Here is a 23,312-nt window from a genome sequence, read left to right on the forward strand (position 1 = left end):
CAGTAAATAAATATTGTTCTCAGTCACTCTTTTTCTTTATATTTGTCTTCAAAACAGAAGATGTCATTAGCTTTAAGGGGTTTAAAAAATGTAATGGAAATCTCATTTATTGTTAGGCTTCTCCTTTGGACAGTGGAGAATATAACAGTAGAGGGCGCTCAGGTGCTATTTAATATACCTCTTCAAGTCAGGAACTTCCATTGTAACATGAACTGTAAATGAGATTTTTGTTCTTTACTTTTGTAGATAAACTTAGAGATTTGGGCGTTAATCAACATTTTAAAGTTTGTATATATTTTATTTCAGATTAAAAATTATTGCCCAAATGACTGCTGCAATCACCACTCCAGAAAGAAAGAAAAAAAATCAAACATTTATTATTCTCAAATTGATGGTTTTGTTTTTCATCAGACACTTCCTGGTTGAAAGCAACTAGTCCCCTATCGAGCCCTCCCTCCCATCAATAACATATTCTAGAACAATATTATAGATTGAGGGGCCTAGAATGAGAGAGGACTCTCAGTTTTACAGTAGTGGTGCAAGATGCTGACACTTGTGAGTCTTCCCTTCTATTAAGCTGTACAAACAGTTCTGAGGGTTTAATTTATATTATTTATTTACCCCATCCATCTATGTATCTATGAGTGTATATATGTATGTATGTATGTATATGTATGTATGTATGTATGTAAGTATGTATGTACCTAACTAAACTATCTGGTGCCAGTACTTAGGCTTGAACTCAGAACCTGCGTCCTGTCCCTTTGCTTTATTGCTCAAGGCTGGTATTCCATCACTTGAGCCACAGCTCCACTTCTGGCTTTACTGTGGTTGATTTAAGAAAGGAGTCTCATGGACTTTCTTGCCATGTCTGGCTTTGAACAGTGGTCCTTAGATCTCAGCTTCCTGAATAGCTAGGATAACAGGTGCCTAGCTTCAAAGTGTGATTATTCACTCAACATCACAACCATTACCTAGGAACTTGTAGAATGTAAATTCTTGGGCCTCAGACCTCCTGAATCAGAATGTCTTGGGGTAAGGTTCTTGATTTATATTTTCTCAATTTCTTTGAGTGATTCTTATATACACTACAGTTTGAGAACCACTACGATAGACATTTTGTTTTCACAAGACAAACTTTGGGGCAACCAGAGCCCAGATGTTATTTATCACTTAATAACCTATTACTGGTTAGCTTTCTCTGTAAGAATCATAAATAGACTTCCTCTACATTAAGTCTCAGACTTTTAGGTGAATGAAAGTCAAGGAGAAAGTACTTTTTCTTTTTTCCTTTATTTGTTTTTAATGGAGAAATATGAAAAATTTTTATTCAATAAAGCACACAAAAACATGTATTTTTATTAATGTTTATTATATTTATTAATGGGGCATAGTGTGACCTTTTAGAACATATGCATACAGTGTACTCTGATTAAATCAGGGAAATTAGCATTTTCTTCTTTTTCTCTTCTTGTCGCCCCCCCCCCCCCTTTTTTTTTAACATCTCTGTTTCTGGCAGCAATTGTAGGGTTTGAACTCAGAGTGCATTTGCTAGGCAGGCACTCTGCCACTTGAATCATGCCCTTAGGCCCCCTTTTAAAAGTATTTTTGATAAAGTCTTCCTGTTCTGATCTAAACCACAATCTTCTTTTTATACATTTTACATAGCTTTGATGACAAGTATATGACACCTCACCCAGTTGATTGATCTGGAGTCTCACAAACTTATTTGCTTGGGTTTTCCTCAAACTATGATCCTCCTAATCTCAGCCTCATGAGTTCAGCTAGGATTACATGTATTTGTGCTACCTAGCCTGCTCAGTCTTCTCTCCTTCCTTCCTTCCTTCCTTCCTTCCTTCCTTCCTTCCTTCCTTCCTTCCTTCCTTCCTTCCTTCCTTCTCTCCTTCCTTCCTTCCTTCCTTCCTTCCTTCCTTCCTTCCTTCCTTCCTTCCTTCCTTCCTTCCTTCCTTCTTTCCTTCCTTCCTTTTTCTTTCTCTGTTTCCTTTCTTTTCCTTCTCTTTCCTCTCCCCCTGCCCCCCCGCCCCAATAATAGAATTTAAACTGAAGGATCTGTGCTTACTAGGCAGGTACTCTACTTCATGAGCATCTATGTGGTATGTGGGTGATTTCTCTCTCCATCTATATCTCTTTGATTTGTTTATTTTAAAAAATAAGTCCTTACTTTTTGACCCCAATTAGTCTGGACCATGCACTATCCTCCTTTTTATGCTTACTGCTGTAGCTAGAATGACATGTGCACACCACCCCATCCAGTCTTTTCTGTAGTGAAGGCCTTTCTGATATTTTGCCTGGGCTGGCATTGGATCACAATCCCCTCAATCTCTGCCAGCTGAATGGCTAGGATTTCAGATGTGAGCCACCTGCACCCAGTTTATTATCATTTCTTTTAAAAAATATTATTTTATGTTTGAAACCTTTGAGGTTCTGTCTTCTAGATTTTATAAAATATGATAGTTTATTATGAATTACAATCATCCTACTGTATTGCCAAACATCTGTCTTTGTTATGGTACTGACTTTTAACTTCTTTCAACTTGCTTCAAGCTTCCACAGAAAACTTGTATTTCATCTATTTGAATGGAGATTCCAGCCCATTTGGTGAAGCTTTTGAAAAAAATTATTCACAAATAGTTATCTAGTATAGGTGAGCAGGTATACAGATTCTGGCTCCAAATTGTTTACTTCAAATAACAGTTCTGTGCAACATGGAGCAAGTTACTTTACCTATATAACTCAGTTTCCCTATCTTCAAATGAGGAATAATACTTATCTCATAAATTGTTATGAAGGATAAATCAGACAAAATCACTAACACATCTGCCTCACTTCCTGGCACTATATGAGCGTTACTTTACATAGTTCTACCCTCTTTTTCCAGCAACAATTTCATCATGATCATCCTTCTAATTTTTTTTTTTTGGCAGTCATAGGGTTTGAACTCAGGGCCTAGGTGCTGTCCTTGAGCTCTTTTGCTCAAGGCTAGTGCTGTATCATGTTGAGCCACAGTGCCACTTCCAGTTTTTGAGTGGTTAATTGGAAATAGGAGTCTCACAGGGACTTTTCTGCTGGGATGGCTTTGAACCGTGATCCTCAGATCTCGGCCTCATGAGTAGTTAGTAATACAGGTGTGAGACACCAGCATGGTCATTTTCCTAATTCTTACAGGTAAGATTTAATGGAAAGAATCTCCACTATCATTTATCTGGTTGACAGCTGTTCTGAGAGCTCCTTTAGAACCAGAAATCTTTTAATTTTAATTCTAGTTCTTTTATATAATAGGCATCTTTGAGTCAATTACTTGAACTTTACTTTCCTTTTCATTTAAAAACTGAGGATTATAATATCTACCTCAGTCAGTATGAGAGAAAAGGATACAGAGAGAGAGTAAATGGTAAAAACAAGATACCGTTGATAGTTACCATTACTGTTTTAGGCAAAAAATAATATGAGATAGTGCTTGCCTCATAATAGGCTGTGATACACATTAATTCCTTTCACACTTTTATGTATTTTATAAAATCAGGTTCCTTTTAAATTGGCAATGAGAAGTATGATTGTATACTGTTGAAAGTCAGCATTTCAGTTTCACATTCTAGCTCCTGGGCTTCTGAAGTGACTGGGAGAAGGTTCTTTTGGGCCAGATTTTTCTATTCTGACTTTTCCCCCTCTGATTACAAAGCTTATATTTTTTCTATTGTGGAAAATTTAGAACATTCAATAAAAAATGAGAAAATGAATACTGCTATTCTCTCTCCAGAAAAAAAATCATTGATAGTTTGGTATATTTTCTGCTAGAATTTCCTCCCTTTGCTTGAATAAAACTGCTATCATAAAATAAGTTCAACTTGTCACCCTGACTCAGGACTGTTGTGGAGCTGTTGCCTGAGGGGTTGAAGGCAAGTCACTGAAACAATGAAATTATCAGTAATAAGCAGAAATAGAGCATTTGACCATACCATGTTGTTTTTCTTTATCTTTTTTCATCCATTCTTTTTAGTTTAAGGTACATTTAACACTACTGAGAGTTTACTACAAGCCAGGTGTGGTGGCACATGCACCCAATCCCTGCTACTTATGCAGGAGAATGACTCAGGAAGAAGAAAAGAGAATTCAATGCAAAGCCCCCAATACAAAGGAGCTCACTCACGCAATGACAGTGAACTTTTTCTTTTGTTTCTTGCCTTTTGAAATTATAGCTATTAATGTATATTCCTTATAGATTAATGGGTTTCACATTGATATTTCCATACATGCATATATATAATATCCTCTGCTTCCAAACACCATGGTCTTTCCTCCCCAGGCTGGCTTCAAACTGTGATCCTCAGATCTCAGCCTGATGAGTAGCTCAGATAACAGCCATGAGCCCCTGGCATCCAGCTAAACCTGTTTTAAAAACAGTGCTTATACTAAAATTTTTTCTTAGTTAAAAAAATACAGTGGATTTGGATGATAGTCATTGACACTTGTAATCCTAGCTACTCAGGAGGCTGAGATCTGAGGATCTTGTTTTAAAGCCAGCACAAACAGGAAAGACAATAAGATTCTTATTTCCAGTTAATCACAAAAGAAAGCCAGAAATGAAGCTGTGGCTCAAGTGGTAGAGCCAATAGGAAAAAAAAGATATACTTGACAATAATTATTGCAAAGCAAGAAAGATGAGGAGTTTAGCATCCCAGAATCCCCTTTGATGTTTGCCATTTCTCTCCCTTTCCTTTCCTTTCCTTTCCTTTCCTTTCCTTTCCTTTCCTTTCCTTTCCTTTCCTTTCCTTTCCTTTCCTTTCCTTTCCTTTCCTTTCCTTTCCTTTCTTTCTTTCTTTCTTTCTTTCTCTCTTTCTTTCTTTCTCTCTTTCTTTTCCCTCCCTCCTTCCCACCCTCCCTCCCTTCCACTCTCCCTCCCTCCCACCCTCCCTCCCTTCCACTCTCCCTCCCTCCCTCCCTCCCTTCCTACCTTCTCTCCTTCCTTTCTCTTTGGTGGTATTAGGCTTTGAGCTCAGGTCTTTTGCTTGCTAACCAGGGGCTCTATTATCTTTTCTGTGCACATAGCCATTTGTGCCTTAGTTGCTTTTGCCTAGGGTTTTGCTTTTTGTCCAGGACTAACATCATACTGAAATCTCTCTATGTGTGCCTCCTATATAGCACATGCCACCAGGCCCAGGATATTAGTTGAGATGGCATCTCACTAGTTTTTTTCAGGGCTGACCTTGAACCACATCTTCCTGTTTTCTTCCTCCCAAATAGCTATAATTACAAGTGAAAGCCATTGTACCTTGCAGTAGAGATCAGTCTTTACCTCTGCACATTTCCAGGGAATCTACAAAAAAGACATGATATGCTCACATTCTATTTCAGGCTTCTTCTACAAACAATTTATTTTTTTCAGTGTCTTACCTTCAGCTTTTAAATCTTATGTACCAAGACAAACATCATTCTAAACACAATGAATTAAAATTAGCAGAAATCCTTCTAGACTTTTTGTACCAATTTAGCTCTTGCACTAATCTCTGGTCCCAGAAGGTCTAAGAGAATAAGACACAGGAGGCTTCTGAGGCAACAAATTCTTTCTCTTGTCTGGATTCAAGTTATTGCCACCACCCTGTGTGTTCAATTCCAGGTTCACTGATGAGACAACTGTATCACTCTGTCTTGGACCTCAACATTCCTATTTCCTGATCTTGATTTTTATATCTATTCCTTTGGAAACCTCAAAGTAAGTAAGAGGGAAAGCAGGTTAAGGGAGAGCACATGAGTTAACACTTCTTCCTCCTCTAGAACATTACAGAAAAGATTGTAAGAAAATTTACTCTCCTGCCAATTGAGGGTGGACTAGCTATGAACAGCAAGTAAAAATGTAGCAATCAAATGCAAAACTGTGAGGATGCAGTATTTTAAAACTTAATTATGACCCACCCATTTTCCTATGTCACCACAGTGATACAGTGGTTTTCAGATTCAAAGAAATATTGAGGCTGAAAATATGCACATATTTCTGGAAGTTACTGACAAATAAATAAGTAAATAAACCCCAAATGCTGAGGCAGACACAATCATCATGCTAGCACATGCTGAGCCTCTAGTAGGCAGCAGTGGTATGCAATTAGGAGAAAAAAGGAATACTTATTCTTTCATCACCTGTTTCATGATGATGGAGCTAAGTGCTTATTGAGATTGGTTTGGGAAGTGGAGAGGGAGTGAGAGTGACAGAGGAGTGAGCCTGATCACGGTAGGTCCTTTACTTTATGACATCAAGAAAGAATGACTTTCAGATTACTGTGTTGAAATTAAACATACATTTTGGCAAATTAAAAAAAGCAGCACACTGCATGAGGGACAAGGTAACAAACAGTACAAGAAATGTATCCAATGCCTAACGTATGAAACTGTAACCTCTCTGTACATCAGTTTGATAATAAAAATTTGAAAAAAAAATTAAAAAAAAGCAGCACACTCAAGAAAAAGGAAAGGAAAGAAAAAAAAAGACACAGAAATTTGAACCAAGTCCACAAAGTTGGGTGGAATTCAGGGAAATAAATAGAATGAAGTTTGTGTGATATCTTATGTCAGTGAGTTGAGATTGTGATATGTATAAAAGATAAAGCAGAGTAGACAATCAGGCTAATATGGATATCTATGTGGGCAATAGTGGAGGAAGGAAGTAGGTTGATATTGTGGAAATGAATCAGACATTTCAGAGTAAGTAATTTTAGAATCTATATTGTAACTTCTGTGTGTCTCAGTTACTACCAGCCAAAACAGTGCAAGAAGAGGGGTAATAGAGTATTAAAATATATTTCCATCTTTCTAAGGGAAGAACATTAAACACAATTTGTATACATTTCAGTGCAAAAAGGCTGAGGCTTAGGGTACTGATATTCCTCTTGCACAATCATCTGGGTCACTGTGTCTGGCTGCCAGATCATAAATTCCAAGCTGTTTACTAAAGGTATAAACTTTGTTTACAGCCTCAAAGCAGACACCCTGCCAATAGGCATGATGTATTCACCCTATAACATTTAACCTCATTGCTAACATGCTTGTTAATGTGCCTGCCCATGCACATGCTCTTTGAAATGGAGTTTTCATACCTCAGAGCCACACTTCAGGAGTTTCACATAGTCAGGTCTGATCACTCATCTCTATATGCCAAGTAAGAAGATATGGTGAAGAGCAGAGAAAGATCTCTTATGTGATGGCTACAAGAAGATAGCACTTCGTTACAGCTTTAGCCATCTTTAGCTGTCTTCTGGGATACAGGCATTTGCTTGGGTTAAATAGAATTGGGATCAGAGGTGAGAGAAAGTTGTACTGAGAAAACAATCCTAAGTCACAGGCAGTTCAGAAGAGGTCAGAGGAGCATCAGGTGGTTTGAAAATCATTTGTGTCAGGAACACTCAGGTGGGGTTTTTTGACATGAGTCACTGATGTCCTGCACATGCTCAGATCCTTCCTGGCCACAAAGTGACTTGTGAGAGAGAATGGCTCAAAACAAAAACATAGATATAAAATGGAGGAATCTGGGGTGCCTTTACCTTGAGCCTAGTTAGTTTGTAGGCCCAAGTAAGAAGTCAATGTTCCTCAACAATAACAACCAAAACCAGTGATTAAAAAGTGCCAGAGGAATTTCAATACCAAACTTCAAGCTGTATTACAAAGCTATAGTAATAAAAACAGCTTGGTATTGGCACAAGAACAGGCCTGAGGATCAATGGAACACAACTGAAGACCCAGAAATGAACCTGCAGAACTCTGGCTATTTAATCTTTGATAAATGAGATAAAAAATAGGATAGACGAAAGACAGCCTCTTCAACAAATGGTGCTGGCAAAGCTGGTTCAACACCTGTAATAAACTAAAACTGGATATTTATATATCATCCTGCACCAAAATCAATTCCAAATGGATAAAAGACAGTGAAGTAAAATCAGATACCCTGAAAACACTACAAGAAGGAATAGGAGAAACACTTGGGTTCCTTGGCACAGGACGAAACTTCCTTAATGAAGGCCCAGAAACCAAACAAATGAAAGAAGGGTTGGACAAATGGGACTGCATCAAACTGCAGAGCTACTGCACAGCAAGGGACATTGCTTGCAAGATAAACAGAAAGCCCGCAGATTGGGAGAAGATATTTACTGGCCATACAATGGACAAAGGCCTCCTATCTAAAATATATGCAGAACTCAAAAAATTAAATTCCTCCCAAACAAATCCTCAAAGAACCAATGGTCCCCTCAACAAGTGGGCTAAAGACTTAAAAAGAGACTTCTCTGAAGAGGAAATGAGAATGGCCAAGAGACACATGAAGAAGTGCTCAACATCATTGGCCATAAAAGAAATGCAATCAAAACAACTGAGTTGAGATTCCACCTCACCCCAGTAATAATGTCCATTATCAGGAAAACTAACACTAACAAATGCTGGAGGGGATGTGGCCAAAAGGGAACCCTACTACACTGTTGGTGGGAGTGTAAATGTGTTCACTCTGGAAAGTGCTATGGAGATTCCTCAGAAGGCTAAACATAGAGTTCCCCTATGACCCAGCAGCCCCACTTTTGGGCATCTATCCAAAAGATTACAAACAAGACCACACTAAAGCTAACAGCACAATTTGTCATTGCTAAAATATGGAACCAACCTAAATGCCCCTCAGTGGATGAGTGGATCAAGAAAAAGTGGTACATATACACAATGGAATCCTATGCCTCTATCAGAAAGAATGATACTGTCCCATTCATAAGGAAATGGAAGAACTTGGATAAAAATCATACTAAGTGAAGTGAGCCAGACCCAAAGAAACATGAACTCTATGGTTTCCTTCATAGGGAACAATTAGTACATCTCTAGGATAGTTATAGCAGAAGATCACAGTAGCTCAACAGTTATGCCTGTATGAACACATAAGATAAAGCTAAGGAAAATGAACTCCAAGTTATGGAAACAAGTGGTATATCATTATTTTCAACATGCCATGTGAAACTGTGCCTTTTTTTCTCTCATATTCTCTTCCTGTTGTTTTACTCCTGCTATTACTGTAACCAATCTTAGTACCCCAGATACTGTTTATACATCTATTGGAACTTGGGAAGGGAAAGGGAATACCAAAATTGAGAGACAAAGGATAAAAAGGCAAACCATTGCTATAGAGACACTTACAAAACCAATTGTTGTAAACCAACTGTACAACCCATGGGGAAGGGAAGGAAGTGGAGTGGGGGAGATGGGGGAAATGAGGGAGAAGTTAACAAGTTGGATAAGAAATGTACTTGCCTTATATATGAAATTGTAACCCCTCTGTACTTAACTTTGACAATAAAGAAGATGAGGAAAAAAGTTCTTTTATAAGATGAGGAAAAAAGTTCTTTTATTTTTACATAGGAATATATATATTACACAGTAAAATCCACTTGCTTTTTTGGTTCAGTGAGAGCACAGCTTTTGCATAGGACTCCAGTGTTCTCTTTAATTACTGCAATTGTTCTTTCTCTCCATTCTTTATACTCCTGGTTATACATAATTGCTTTGTACTCATCTGGATCTGAGCCTTTTGCATTCAGATAGACTCTTCATAATCATCCCTACTGCTGCTATCCAAAACAAAAACAAACAACAAAAATATTCACAACAATACAACAAAAATTACCCAGAACATAGCAAGTGTTGTTGAAAATGTGGGAGTGTTGAGACACATGTGCAATCTTGAGAATGAAAATTGTACAGCTGCTGTGCAAAAGAACATGGAGCCAGTGTCACATTCTTGGTAAACACAAGGTGTTGAGATAAACTCCATTAACTGAGAGTTAGAGAGAGCACGAGAGAGAGAGAGAGAGTGCAAGGGAGAGAAATGAGGAGGAGAGAAGAGGGGGTTTCAAATTAAAATACACATACTGGACATGACTAGGTTCCATGTAGAATTTTTCATAACTTCAAATTTCTAGCTAATTTATTCCTGAGATGTGTGTGTGTGTGTGTGTGTGTGCGTGCGCGCGTGTGTGCGTGTGTGTGTGTGTGTGCCAGCTCTGGAGGCTTGAACTCAGGGGGCTTGAGCACTGTCATTGAGCTTTCTTTGCTCATCCCGAGCAAAGTTCTCTACCACTTGCATCAAGCTCCAATTCCAGCTTAATGGCTAATTAAAAATGAGTTTCACAGATTTTCCTGCCCAGGCGGCTTTCAACCTCAGTCCTCAGATCTTGCCTTTCGAGTCTCTAGGATTACAGGCATCAGCCACTTGCACCCAGCAGATCATTTAATACCACTTTCTAGAAAATAGTCATTCAGAGTCAGGTTCATATTATGAGACCTTGCGAAAAAAATCATACCAATTATCCTACCTATCAATCTAGTTGAAGGTTGAAGGTTTCCTTGTAGATATTACAAAAGGAAAATTCTTTTTGTCTTCAATTTGGTGTCTTTCCTTTTAGGAAGAGGCCATGGCAGGAGGAAATGTGAGTTTCCCCAATACATTTATCCTGTTGGGCTTCTCAGAGTATCCATGGCTGCAGATCCCCCTGTTTGCAGTGGTCCTGGTCTCTCACATCCTCACCCTCATGGGGAACAGCACCATCATCCTACTCTCCATGGTGGAGCCCAGACTCCAGACACCCATGTACTTCTTCCTGGACAATCTCTCTCTTCTGGACCTCAGCATCAGTTGCAACATTGCACCACAGCTGCTGGCCAACCTCTGGGGTCCAGAGAAGTCTACTAATTCCTGAGGCTGCACCACACAGATATATGTTTTCAGCTTGACCAGCTGCACTGAATGTGCCCTCTTGGCAGGGATGGCCTTTGATTGCTATGTGGCAATCTGCCAGCCTCTCAGGTATAGTCTCATCATGCATCCCTGGGCATGTGTGTGGCTGGTAGCTGTGTCCTGGTTCAGTGGTTTGGTCAATTCCATGATTCAAGCTACACTTACTCTCCAGCTTCCTCTCTGTGGGCATCATGTCCTAGAACACTTCTTCTGTGAGGTACCAGCTCTGATCAAATTGGCATGCGGTGACACCACTATTATCAACCTATCACTGGCATTGGTAGCCATTCCTTTTGGAATAGTGGCCCCTCTCATTGTTGTCATTTCCTATACCCTCATTGGGAGATCTGTGCTGAAGTTGTCATCAACAGAGGGTAGGCACAAGGCACTCAGCACCTGCAGTTCCCACTTGGTGGTTGTCACCATGTACTTTGAGCCAGGTATCTACTTGTACTTCCTATCTCCATCCAAAAGTTCCCAAGCCAAATTGTTGTCCTTCTTTTACTGTATCATCACCCCACTTCTCAACCCACTCATCTACACCCTGAGAAACAAGGATGTTAAGGCAGCATGGAAGAAGATCCTATAACCACAGAGTAGGGGAAAGCTTTTCAAAGCCCAATGATCTGCTTGTTCACACCCCAGTGTACGCTTATCCAAATGAGTGTTCATTACTTCCTAGACTAGAGTCTCCAGCTCTGAAGGTCAACCATTTTGAACGGTGGAACTCTTTTACTGCAAAGTTCTATCATTTTAAAGTCAGACTTTTTTTTTCCTATGAAGATACTCTGGACTTGAACTCAGAGCCTAAGCATTTGACCTTAGCTTTTTCACTCAAGGCCTGTGTATGCAGTTATTTCTCTCTCTTCTTTCTTCTGTTTTAGTTTTCTGGAAGGGAAAGAGAACAACAGAAACAGCAAGACAGAGGAAGAAATGATGCATCAATCATACTCACTAGACATTGTGTTGGAAATTAACTTTACAACTTGGGTGGGAGGGGGTGGGGAATGGTAAGTGGGAGAACGTGAGGCTGGGGGTAAACAGTGTTTAAAAAGAAATGTACTTATTGCTTTACTTGTGTAACTGTAACTCCTCTGCTCATCACCTTTACAATAAACTTTTTAAAAAGAAAAATTATGTATTTTTTTCCACTTTCCATGGAGCTATTGAACTTATCTTGCCCTCTTCTAAATTTCTTGCTCTTGATAAATAAAATGGGCAGTGTGATTACTAGGATAGTAATTAATGTCATCTTTTTGAAGTCCTTCCTATAACATTTTCCTGTTTACTGACTGCCTTACGAACAATTTTACTGAGAAAATGCAGCAGATTCAGCAAAACTTTTAAGTAGATTTATTGTGACAACTATTGAAACAATTTCATATTTTTGTCTTTAGAACTCAATGGAGTTTGACCACTGAAGCCATTGTTTCCCCACAGTTCATCATATCTTTCCCTCATCAATGTACTCACCATGCAAGTTTGATCATGTTTGAAATAACAATAATTTCAACCTCACAATAACAAATTCACTTTGCTTTTCTGAGTTAATTTATTTCAAATATGACTCTCTATGTCTTATATATTTTAATCCATCACTTGCATCTAATTATCTGTAGGTCATTGAATACTTTTGAATACTAATAACATTCTTTTCTACATTAATCAATAAACATAGGTGGTAGCTAAAAAAAGTCAATCTTCATATACAGTAGTGATTAGTAGAGGTTTAGGGGATAGGGTGGTTGATAAACAGAAGTTGAATATCAGATACCAAAACAGTTAAAATAAATAAATTCTGGTTTTCTGTAGCATACTGCCATACCTATAGCTTACAGTGACCTGATAAACACACACACACACACACACACACACACACACACACACACACTTGAAACTTTGGGTAAAAGAGCTTAAAGATTTTAAACATCATGAAATTCTAAGAGGAAAAGTTATAATACCTTTGAGTCAATTTGTGCCCCCTCATGCATGTGCTGAAATATAGCACCAAATTCTTGTAACAAGAATGAAAACTAGAAAATAAATCTCAAGCTTCATAATTTCATGCTACCTTGATATTTATTATAAATACTAATAAGTGATACCATAACTAATGATCCCAAACCATACATTTGAGAAAATAATTAATTATACATGCTGAGCCCTGGTGGCTCACAGATGTAATTCTACCTACTCAGGAATCTGAATGAAGATCAAGGTAGCTAAAAGTAGTCAAATTTCAGTGACTCTTTCCATCTTTTTATTGTTAAGGCGATGTACAGAGAGGTTACAGTTACATAAAGAAATGAGTACAGTTCTTGTTGAGCATTTTTACCCCCTCCCTTGTTTTCTCCTATTTTCCCTCCCCCATGACTCCCTTTCCCCACAAGTTGTTAAGTTCATTTCCAACATAGTGTCTTGTGAGTATCACTGTTGCATTGGTTCACCCTATGTCCTTTGCCTCACCATTTCTGTGATTGCCCATTCCCATCTCCAAATCAGGTAAACTTATATACAGGACAAAGTGTACTGAAATAAAAAACAGTGACAGCAGGGGTAAGCCAAAGGAGGAAGAAAATGAAGGAAAAAAGAAAGACCTGCACACAGTATAGTAAAAAAAAAAAGCCCTCTTGTTTCCATATCTTGGAGTTTATTTCAATTGGCATTATTTTATTATATGTATTTGTTTTATTTTATTTCATTTTATTTTGCCAGTCCTGGGGCTTGGAATCAGAGCCTGAATACTGTCCCTGGCTTCCTTTTTGCTCAAGGCTAGCACTCTACCACTTGAGCCATAGCACCTCTTCTGGCTTTTTCTGTTTATGTGGTGCTGAAGAATTGAACCCAGGGCTTCATGCATGCAAGGTGAGCACTCTACCACTAAGCCATATTCCCAGCCCTGGATTAGCATCATTTTATATGGTCATATGCACTTAGTTATTGTGATCTTCTGCTAAGAATATCATAGACATAGTTATTACAGATGAGGGAAATCATGCAGCCTGTGTTTCTTTGGGTCTTGTTGCACTTACAATAATTGTTTCCAAGTCTTTCAATTTTCTTTCTTTTTTTTTTTTACCATAACAAAAAGGGAATTATTTGACTTGGTGGCTAAGAGCTGTAGACTGTACATAGGAAGTGACTACAGTGCTTAGGAGATGAATCATCAGGTTAAAGTGAAAAAAGGCCAGGCAAAAGAAAGAGGACAAGCTGAATTGGACATGGCACAAAACTCAGAAATGACCAAGCTATCACAGTTCAGTTATCTAGAACCAGGTAACTCATAGAAACTGCCCAGCCAACAAAGCCCTGTGGGCCATGAGTAAACACATTAACCAATGGAGATACATACTATAATTCCAAGACTGGTCCTACAGAAGTGTCAAAGGTACCCGAAACACAAACATTACTGTAGTACAATGCAGACAAGGAGGAGGACCTGTGGTCTAGCCTTTAGCAAAAGACAGTTAATTGTAGGCATTAGTGAAGTTTCCATTTCATAGTACCCAAACATTTAAGAACTGACAAAAACTGTCACTGTTAGATGTCATGAAGTTTACTTTTCTCCCTTTGTATGATTCCACAAAGCAGTGCAACCATTTTCACTGCTCTGCACAGGCAAGGCTAGCATATTTGAAGGAGTCATGTTCCAGTTTAAATTTCAGGTCCAGAAAAGACATAACTAATTTTATGCTAGGTGACATTGTGGCTTCCCTCTCTTCTGTTTGTAAGTGCAGGCTGGTTGGTCAGGAAAAGGTACAGAAGGTTGTTCATGATTTATTGTCACACTTGCAATATTAATTTTTTTTTTTTTTTTTTTTTTGGCCAGTCCTGGGCCTTGGACTCAGGGCCTGAGCACTGTCCCTGGCTTCTTCCCGCTCAAGGCTAGCACTCTGCCACTTGAGCCACAGCGCCGCTTCTGGCCGTTTTCTGTATATGTGGTGCTGGGGAATAGAACCTAGGGCCTCGTGTATCCGAGGCAGGCACTCTTGCCACTAGGCTATATCCCCAGCCCGCAATATCAATTTTTTAAATCCAGATTATAGGAAAATATGAAGAAAGAAGAAATTAGGCAGTGATTGTTCACATTGTAAAGGATTCTTCACAGAGTTCCATTAAATACTGAACTCCCTTAGGGCACTGAATTTAGAAGATTTGATTTAAATGCAGCTTTTCAGGAACGTTTCTGGCTTAAAGTGAGGTACACCATATATTCATCTTCACTTTTCTCCAGGAACAATGTTTCCATTCATAGGGTGGAGGAACAAAAGAGTGCTTGTTAAGGATGTCAATGGCTTCCAGGATGGCCCTTATCACCTTTCCTAGGATCAGAGGTTTTGAAGAATTCGACCAACTGGCCCTCCAAAGTGGCCTGCAGCAAACGGTCCCAAGAGGAGAAGTCAGCGCTCAAACCAGCTGGCCAAGTTGCGGATGACCTTGGTGCGGTCCCCCGCGGTCTGCACGGCCTGGCAGGCCCGGCACCAGGGCTCGTCCCAGAAGGAGGTGAGGTGCAAGGCGAAGCGCCGGCGCCAGTAGAAGTAGCGGCGGTAGACGGCCAGGTTGCGGTCTAGGAAGAGCAGGTAGTTGGCCAAGGCTGAGGCGCTGGGGAAGTCGTCCACGTGGATGAAGGCACCGCGCGGCACGAAGCGCTCGTAGTTGGTGCGGTCGGGGCCGAGCACTACCGGCACTGCGCCGGCCAGCAGCGCGTTGCGCCAGAGCTTCTCGGTGATGTAGTCCCGGTGCTCCGAGTTCTCGAACCCCAGGTAGAACTTGGAGCGCGCCACCAGATGCAGCAGCCCGCAGCCGGGCACGGGCCGCCCGGGCCCGCCGCGCCCGAACACGTCGGTGGGCAGCAGCGGGCTCAGCTGGCGGTAGAGGCGGACGCGGGCCTGGCGCTCATCCCAATGGCTCACACCACCCAGGCCGCCAGCCCGCGCTTCCGGGCCAGCGGCGGCAGCAGCCGGGGCTGCGGGTCGCTGCGGGTCGCTGGGGCCAGCGCGGGGGTAGAGGCGGCCGTAGGGCACGAAGACGTCCGAGTGGGCCGGGTAGGACAGCGTCTAGTTGAAGAGGCCGCCGCCCAGGCCGCGCAGCCCCGGGGAGTGCGAGGGCGACTCGAAGTTCATCCACACCCAGCGCTGGCCGGGGGGCCGAGGACTCGAGGCCGCCAGCGCCGCCGCTTCCTCGCGGCCGTCGGGGCCCGGCAGCCCGCCCTGCACCAGGTCGCGGTGGTGGAAGAGTACGACCTGCGCCTCGCTGTAGGCCGCGTGGTCGGTGAGGAGGCGGCAGCCGCCGAGGCCGAACCGCAGCCCGCAGTCCGGGGGGCGGCCGCCCGGCCCCGCCGCGCTCTCGGAAGGGCTCCCACCACAGCAGCATGCCGACCGTCCGCGGTGAAGCCGGGGACGCCCAGGGCGGCGGCCAGTCTTTCCATTTTCTTATGAATGGGGCAATGTCATTCTTCCTGATAGAGGCAAAGAATTTCATTGTGTATATACACTACATTTTCTTGATACATTCATCTATGTTGGGGCATGTGGGTTGATTCCATATATTGGCTATGGTAAATAATGCTTTAATGAATATAGTTGTGCTAGTAGCTTTAGTGTGGCCTTGTTTGTGGTTGTTTGAGTAAATGCCCAGGAGTGGGATTGCTAGGTCATAGAGGAGCTCTATGTTTAGCCTTTTAAGGAACCTCTATAATACTTTTCAGACTGGTTAAACAAGTTTACATTCTCACCAGCAGTATAGTAGCTTTCCTTTTGCCCAGACCCCTTTCAGTATCTGTTATTATTACTTTTCATGATAATGGCCATTCTAACTGGAGTGTGGTGGAATCTCAATGTTGGTTTGGTTTGCATTTCTTTTTAGCCAGAGGCTTTGAACATTTCTTCATGTGTCTACTGGCTGTTCTTATTTCATCTTCAGAGAAATCTTTCTTTACATCTTTAGTCCACTTGTTAATGAGGTGGTTGTTTGTTTGAGGATTTGTTTTTGGGAGCTTTACTTTTTTGAGCTTTATGTATATTATAGATATGAAGCCTTTGTTGTACAGCTAGTGAAAATCTTCTCCCAATCTGTGGGAGTTAGTTATCTTGTTAGCTATATAATTTTCCATGCAGAATCTCGAGTTTAATGCAACCCAATTTATCCAAACTTTATTTGATTTGTTGTGTTTCTGGGTATTTATTAATAGTTTTGGCTTTGCAAAGGAGCCCTAGTATTCCCTGCATTCTTTCCTGTAATATTTTCTGGGCATCTGATCTCAGAGATTCTTATTTCTAACCAGGAGAAAGTTGGGCTGGGGGCCTAGGTCAAGTGAAGAACATCATCTGTGAGTAAGAAACCTAAGTAACTGGAGGCCCTGAATTCAAACCTTGGTACTGGCAAGAAGAAAAAAAAATATTTTCATAGTCATTTCCATTTCATTTATATTTTCCATTTAATCAATAAGTTCATCATGCTAACACTATGGAGATACAGATGTAGAAGGATTATAGAAAAATATGTGATCAATATGCTTTGGAGAGGACAGGGTAGGCACATATCTTAATTTGAAGTTTGGGTTTCTTTGACAAAGTGATGTGTATTAATCTTGAAGAATGAAAAAAATAAGTAAAAGGTTGGGCAGAAGTAAAGAACAGAAAGAATGTGTAGGTAGAGGTGACAGATATTGTCTGAGCTTAGTAGTTTGACATATTGGGTGGAGGGTCTTGGGCATCATGAGGAAATGACAGAGGGACATTGGAAAGAGTAAGGTGGCTGAATAGAGGATTTTGATTTTATTTTACCTCACATAGAGAGAAAATGAGTATACTTAGGAGATAGAATGACATCTATAGAGTGAATTTCAGGGAGATTCTTTTCTTTTCTTTTGAAAAAATTGTCTTTAGTTCTATGAATGTGTTTCAAATCAACATGTCAGTTTATGACATGTTTATGTCACTCCTTCCATCATTATCCTCCATCTCTCCATAATCATTTTCAGTAATTTAAAGATTGTGCTAGGAAAGAGAAGGAAATGCATTTTAATTACTCAACGAAATTATGAGATAACTACCATGTAAATGAGGACTAGGAATTGGATTTGAGAGATAAGAAATAAATAGAGTGACAGAATGATCAGGGCTTAGGGTTATAGTGAAGTGACAAGCAAGCAAGAGAGAGCTGCCTGGACTTAATTCGTGGTGTCTGGTTTGCTTTTCTCGACACAGAAGGAATGTATGGGTAGGGTGGCTGAGAGTTAGACTTTAATTACAGAGTTGGTAATTGGTAGTTTTTCTCAAATTAGAAGAACATCTCTCAAGAATCATTATTTATATTAAAGGAATAGACTCTATGAAAATAATATGCTTTCAGGTTCAAGATGTCCTTTGAGACGAACTCACCAGGCACAGAGGGACTCATTAAACTTCTGCTAACAGACTCCAGACTGTGCAATGAGTCATTAAAAGTTTGAAGTGCCTAAATTTGGGTTAGGCCCCAGGGATAACAATTTATTAAGTGGAGTCTTTGTCATTCCTATCTGGATGTGTGTTCAGGCCTGGGTGGCTGAGTCCCACTGGGAGATCTGACTCACACTCAGTGTGACTCAGTCCCCAGTGCTTTATCCCCTAGGTTTTCATTTATTGTCTGCTTCAACAGAGTCTCTGAGCACCAAATTCACTGTGGATCAAACTACACAATTGGCCAAAAAGTTCAACAGCTACTGAATTAAATTAGTGCAGTTTAAATCAGCTTCATACTTAATATTTGGGTTATTTGACTTAGGTTCAAATCCCCTTCCTGTATCTTAATTGTCAAAAGGTCTGTTTTCTGTAGTCCAACCCAGGCAACATGAAGAGGAGGATTAAGGCAACTCTGGCTCACAAATTTTTCTCTGACTCATCCGGTTTTGAGTCCTCTAGGTCATTATTTCTGTTTTCCACATCCAGATTGTCTTGGAAATACTGTATTCCCAAAAGAGAAATGAACTTTAATTGTATTTTATTTTTTGCTAGACAGATTTTCATAAAAGAGCAAAGACTCAATAGGTTTATACAAATATATGTATATGTATGGATGGATATATGTGGATAAAAGCAGTGCTTTTAGAGACAGTTTTATGTTTTATTTTTAAATATGTCCTAAAATAAAACTAATATTTTTTTTTTTTTGCCAGTCCTGGGCCTTGGACTCAGGGCCTGAGCACTGTCCCTGGCTTTTTTCTCAAGGCTACCACTCTGCCACTTGAGCCACAGCACCACTTCTGGCCGTTTTCTGTATATGTGGTGCTGGGGAATCGAACTCAGGGCCTCATGTATACGAGGCAAGCTCTCTTGCCACTAGGCGATATCTCCAGCCCAAAACTAATATTTTAATGAGAAATTCTATTTAGATTTGTGTAATTACCACCAAGGTCAGACTAGAAATTGATTCCAGCAAGTTCCCCAAGCCTCCCTGGTGCTATTTATTAGCACAAAAGCCCCCTCAACCCTAAACTGGAAACCATTGACCTATTTTCACCTCTATAGTTTTCTGTTTTGGACAATGACATACCAATTTTTTAAAGGCAGAAATACATTTTATTAGTATACTACCTAATCCAGAAAGTTCACAAACAACAGAAGAATATATTAAATACATTCTGACATCAGAATGAATGACATATAAATTTAATCATAAAATGACACTATAGATTTAAAAGTATCCTTTTCAAAAATCAGCAGAATTAATTTGAGATTTTTTTCAGTGGTTGTATTAGCAGTAGTTAATTATTTTTGGTGTCTAGAATTCTATGGTATGGTGACCTCAGTTTGTTTATCTCTTCATTGGCCAGAGCATATTTGGGTCTCTCCAGTTTTGAGTAATTGTAAATAGAACTGCAATAAGCACTTAAACACAAGTTTCCATGGAAACATAAATTTTTGTTTCTCTATGGGTGGCATACCTAACCTAAGCACATGCTCCACACACACACACACACACACACACACACACACACACACACACACATACACACACACACACACACAAAGCCAAACTATTTTCAGGAATGATGAGCCAAATCCAGCGCAGCGCAGTGGTGCATGCCTATAATCCTAGCTACTTAGGAGGACGCAATGGAAGCACTGCAGTTTGAGGTCAGATTTAGCTGTGTGTATGTCTCTTATTTCAGATATAGTAGGAAGCATATGATAGAAAGATTACCTTCCAAGTGTGGCTTCAGGCAAAAAAGCAAGATCCTATCTCAAAATAACCAGAGCAAAAAAGGGCTGAAGGCATAGCTCAGGTGGCAGAGCACTTACCTGGCAAGTCTGAAATTCTTGAGTTAAAATTCCAGTACTGCTCCCCACCCCATCTTTAACACTTCTATTCAAGATTTTGCACATTTAAAACTTTAGGTTTTTTTTGCAGTTGAGACCAGAAATACTTGTAGGGTCTGGTCCTTTGGACACAGGGAAATGCAGTCCTGGTCTAAGTGCTGCCTCTCTGAGTAACAGTGTCTCTTTGAGATGAGCCACAGAGGGGCCGTGTTTTACTCCACTATTAGATCTTAGCCATCTGCTCTTACTTTGTTTTGAAACTTTTTCTCCTGTATTGTTTTCAGTCTTTTGTTTATAATTAGAATTTATTTAAAATAAAAACAAAACTGCATTTAATGTTTTAAAATGTGAGGACATAAATCAGAGTTAACATGTATGTAAAGTCATTTCTCTAATAGGAAGAATATGGTCCAAAATAGCAAAGTACAGGACCCAGTAAAACATGTAGTCACTTTTTAAAACATGTTCTTGGTCTTCTGTCGGTGTCTGTTTTATTTCATTAGAGTAAATATGTTCTTGATGTAAATGCAAAGCATTTCTTCCTGACTAATCGTAGATGTAGACTTTTACAGTATAATTCAATAATAAAGGAGTCATTAACCTCTAAAAAAAAATAAAACTTTAGGTTTTTCCTTTTCTTCCTATTGGGTTTTAATGTTCTTGAGAAATTACAGAAAGAATATGGTCTGCAAATATTTTATCCCAGTTTTTAACATAGACTTTCATTCTCATAACAGTATCTATCAGCAATATGCTAGTTTAGAATAAGTCCAAATGGTCACTTTTCTGTTGTTTTTGATAGTGTTGGTGTCTTCAAAACTCTACTTTTTTGTTTTACTCTCTTTTTCCTTGACCTCAATCCCCTCACAACTCAATTTTAATCCTCATGGTATTCGTTTTTTTATTGTAAAGGTGATGTACAGAGGGGTTATAGTTACATAAATCAGGCATATTGAGAACATTTCATTTTGAACAGTGTCACCTCTTTCCTTGTTTCCTCCCAGACGGTGTTCATTTTGTTGGACTGTAAGTTCAGAGAACTTGCACCATTGGAATCCTCCCCTGCATGTACCATACTTTAGGCAATTCATTTGTATATGCATATGACTCTGTATATGTTTACATACACATTTATAATATAGATATAACATCTTCATATCAGAGAAAGTATGTAGATGAATTCATTCATAATATTCAATGTACACATGTGAAAATGGAACTAGGAAAATTTGGGATGAGTGATTGGGAAAGATGGGGAAGAATGACAAAAAGAAGGTGGCATTGACCAAGATGCATTTTATGTACAAACTGGTATATTGAATTGAAACTCCTTTGAACAACTACTTAAAGAAAATAGAGACAAACCAATACCCCCCTCATCAAGTGGGCTAAAGACTTACAAAGAGACTTCTCTGATGAGGAAATGAGAATGGCCAAGAGACATATGAAAAAATGCTCTACATCACTGGCCATAAAAGAAATGCAAATCAAAACAACATTGAGATTCCATCTCACCCCAGTAAGAATGTCATATATCAAGAAAACTAACAATAACAATTGTTGGAGGCGATGTGGCCAAAAGGGAACCCTACTTCATTGTTGGTGGGAATGTAAACTGGTTCAGCCACTCTGGCAAGCAGTATGGAGATTCCTCAGAAGGCTAAATATAAAACTCCCCTATGACCCAGCAGCCCCACTTTAGGGTATCTATCCAAAAGACCACAAACAAAATCACAGTAATGCCACCAGCACAACAATGTTCATCGCAGCACAATTTGTCATAGCGAGAATCTGGAACCAACCCAGATGCCCCTCAGTAGACGAATGGATCAGAAAATTGTGGTACATATACACAATGGAATTTTATGACTCTATCAGAAAGAATGACATTGTCCCATTTGTAAGGAAATGGAAGGACTTGGAAAAAGTATACTAAGTGAAGTGAGCCAGACCCAAAGAAACATGGACTCTATGGTCTCCCTTATTGGGAATAATTAGTACAGGTTTAGGCAAGTCATAGCAGAGCATCACAAGGCCCAATAGCTATACCCTTATGAACACATAAGATGATGATAAGTGAAATGAACTCCATGTTATGGAAACGATTGTTATATCACAGTTGTAACTACTTTCAACGTCCCATGTGTATCTTTAGCTTCTATTATTGATGATGTTCTTGTATCACCTTCCTGTGGTTGTACCTACACTATCTCTGTAATCTTATCTGAGTATATTGGAAACCGTGTATACTGGTATTGGAAGTAGGAAATTGAAAGGGAATACCAAATTTGACAGACACAGGGTAAAAAAGACAAACAACTACAAAAGCAATACTTGCAAAACTGTTTGGTGTAAGTGAACTGAACACCTCGGGGGGGAGGGGAAGGGAAAGGGGGAGGAGGGAGAGGGGTATGAGGGAGAAGGTAACAAACAGTACAAGAAATGTATCCAATGCCTAACGTATGAAACTGTAACCTCTCTGTACATCAGTTTGATAATAAAAATTTGAAGAAAAAAGAAAATAGAGACAAAAAAATGTCTTTGCCAAACCAGAAACCAAAAATAGTTTTTCTTTTGTGATATAGTTTTCACAGAAAATGTTAAAATCAGGTACTGTGATTCCTTCAATCTGAACCAGAAGTTTAAAATTTGTTCTAAAGTTTCCTTTTTCTATCTTAAAAAATTGAAAATTAAAGGGCTAGGAATGTAGTTCTGTGGTAGAGTATTTGCCTAGAAGGTACCAGGCCTTTGGTTCAATCCACAAAAAAGTTTGTTTCCAAGAGTCTCGCTGGGATTTTGGTTAATTTAGATCAAGTAGGTAGAATCAGTATCTACAGTTGGGGTTGGCATTTCTCTGTGTTAATTTATCACCTTTCATTTCTTTCATCAGCTCTTTAGAATTTCAGCACAGGGATACATTGTATGTTTTATTAACTTTATTTTTGTCTGTAATGAGAGGTATTAATTTTAATATTTTTGTTGTTAACATGTGAAAATATGATTGCATTTTTCTTGGTTTACATTGTTTGTTCAACATATATGTATAAGTGTATTTTGATCACATACTCTCTTTTTTATTCCCCCTTTCAAAAACAGTTTTAATGGGTTTTGTCATGCTATTTCCATGAATACATATATTCAATCATATTCAACCCTATCACCCTTTCTCTTTTGTTTCAATTCCTCCAACGGTCCACCTTCTACATTTATGCCTTATTTTTGGCTAAGGTCCAGATACCAAT

General features: G+C 39.5%; 1 pseudogene; it reads left to right on the forward strand.

Annotated features, from left to right (window-relative positions):
• The window catches only part of LOC125359808, a 37,849-nt pseudogene extending 26,489 nt beyond the window's left edge, over positions 1-11,360 (forward strand).
• Positions 11,361-23,312: the final 11,952 nt, after the last annotated feature.

Source organism: Perognathus longimembris, chromosome 11 (genome assembly GCF_023159225.1).
Source record: "Perognathus longimembris pacificus isolate PPM17 chromosome 11, ASM2315922v1, whole genome shotgun sequence".
NCBI lineage: Eukaryota > Metazoa > Chordata > Mammalia > Rodentia > Heteromyidae > Perognathus > Perognathus longimembris.